This window comes from Gossypium hirsutum, chromosome A11, assembly GCF_007990345.1.
Source record: "Gossypium hirsutum isolate 1008001.06 chromosome A11, Gossypium_hirsutum_v2.1, whole genome shotgun sequence".
In the NCBI taxonomy this organism is placed as follows: Eukaryota; Viridiplantae; Streptophyta; class Magnoliopsida; order Malvales; family Malvaceae; genus Gossypium; species Gossypium hirsutum.
Window position 1 is genome coordinate 110,518,851 of NC_053434.1, and position 2,264 is coordinate 110,521,114.

At 35.6% G+C, this 2,264-nt stretch overlaps 1 non-coding gene across 1 annotated transcript; it reads right to left on the minus strand.

The window, feature by feature from the left end:
• Nucleotides 1-1,709: 1,709 nt before the first annotated feature.
• Nucleotides 1,710-1,813, minus strand: LOC121210676 (small nucleolar RNA R71). The gene has a single exon (XR_005905790.1). It is a non-coding gene; the product is annotated as a small nucleolar RNA R71 (small nucleolar RNA).
• Nucleotides 1,814-2,264: the final 451 nt, after the last annotated feature.

The window sequence follows — 2,264 nt, forward strand, 5'->3', positions numbered from 1 at the left end:
ATTCTAAAGCCTATAAATACACCCTAGATGAGGAGGAAAAAGGGACGCACAGAGTAGGAAGCAGGGAACTGCTCAAGGAAAGCCGATTGAACCATCTCAGAAGCCGGATTCATCATTAAGACTGAAAATCTCCCCTCAATTTCCTTTCAGGAGTTTTGGTTTTTTCTTTATATTTTGTATTCATTATTATTCTGAGATGTTTATCTTTTTAGTTATGAACTAAAACCCCTAAATACTTAAGGGGAATGAAACCTAAGACAGATCTTGTTATTATTATCTGAATTGTATGATAAATATTTGACTTGTTCTTAATTATGTGTTCTTCATTCTTGTTTTGACATTCCAGGATATTGATTCAACTTAAGCGCTTATTCAGAGGAGGAATAGACCCTGTCTAAGAGTACATTTGTCATAATTAAGCGGAGTTGTTTGCGCGGCTAGAGATAGGGTAACAAGATTTTTCTGGATTAGGGTGAAACCTAATAAGGGGATCCATAGATCGAGTTAATGCAACCCTAAGGAGTTAATTAGAAAGATATTTCAATTATTCAACCTAGGGTTAGACGTTGTTAGTCTCGAGAGAGATAATAATATAACTTAGGGATTTCTACGGATCAAGTCAAATGAATAAATCGTCCGATTCAGAGTTAAATAACAAGTAAAGTCTAGGTGGATTTTTCCTCAGGTATTGTCTTAATTCAATCGTTTTTCCAAAAGTAATTCCCCAATTCTATTTTCTATGAATTCTTAGTTTAGTTAATTAGTTACTTAAAACAAACCCCACTATTATTAGGCTAGATAATAAAAAGATAGTCATTACTAGTACTTTTAGTTCCTTTGGGTTCGACATTCCGGTCTTGCTAAAGCTATACTACTGTTCGATAGGTACACTTGCCTTCATCGTGATAATAGTTAGTTTCAAGAATGATTAATTATAAATATTTAAAACCTGTCATGAATATCACGCGTATCAAGTTTTTGACACCGTTGCCGGGGAGCTAAGATATTAGGAATACTCGATTTTTATTACTTTAGCCATTTACTTTTACTGTAATTTAAATTTTATTCTAATTTTTATTACTAATTCTTCTTTTTCCCTTTTTTCTGGTAGGTTCTTGTAGTTTATGACTAGAAGAAACCCGTCAGGACCATTACTTTTTGATAGTGAGATCGATCGTACAGTTCGCAGAAACCAAAGAGAAATAAGACGAAGCTTAAGATACACAGAGGACGAGCAAGAGGATGATATTCAAACCGCAACTGAGGAGATGGCTAAAAATTAGGAAAACCTGATACCTCCTACGATTGCTATTAATCTAGTAAATCAGAATCCTACTCCGCGCACTATGTATGATTATGCTAAACCTTCTTTAACAGGAACTGAATCAAGCATAGTTAGACCTGCTATAGCTGCAAATAATTTTAAACTGAAACCTAACACAATTCAAATGATACAACAGTTTGTTCAGTTTGATGGTTTGCAGGATGAGGATCCAAATGCTCATTTAGCAAATTTCCTAGAATTTTGCGATACATTTATAATCAATGGTGTTTCTAATGATGCCATACGTCTTCGGTTGTTTCCCTTTTCATTGAAAAACAAGGCTAAACAGTGGTTGAACTCGTTACCACGAGGGTCAATTACTACTTGGGAACAAATGACCTAAAAGTTTCTATTAAAATACTTTTCGCCAGCTAAAATTGCTAAATTACATAATGATATCTCTTCTTTTGTGTAGATGGATTTAGAGACACTATATGATGCATGGGAGAGATACAAGGATCTCTTGAGATGATGCCCTCACCACGGTTGCCACTCTGGCTACAGGTTCAAACCTTTACTCGACAAATGGTTGATGCATCTGCTAGTGGAACCATCAATAATAAAACACCTGAAGATGCCTATGAATTTATAGAGGAGATGTCACTAAATAACTATCAGTGGCAAGTCATTAGGACAAAGCCAACGAAAATATTCGGTGTTTATAACGTCGATTCGATCACCATGCTCTCTAATCAGGTAGAACTTTTGAATAAGAAAATTGATGGTTTTCTTAGTTCTTCTCAGGTTCACCCAGTAATGCAGTGCGAAGCAAATAGAGGTGGATCGAGCAATTCAGAACACCCACCTTATGGCCACAACATGGAGAACAAGCAGTTAAATTACATGGGTAATAATCCTCGATTACAAAACAATCCTTATAGCAATACTTACAATTCAGGTTGGAGGAATCACCCAAATTTTTCATGGGGAGGCCAAGGAA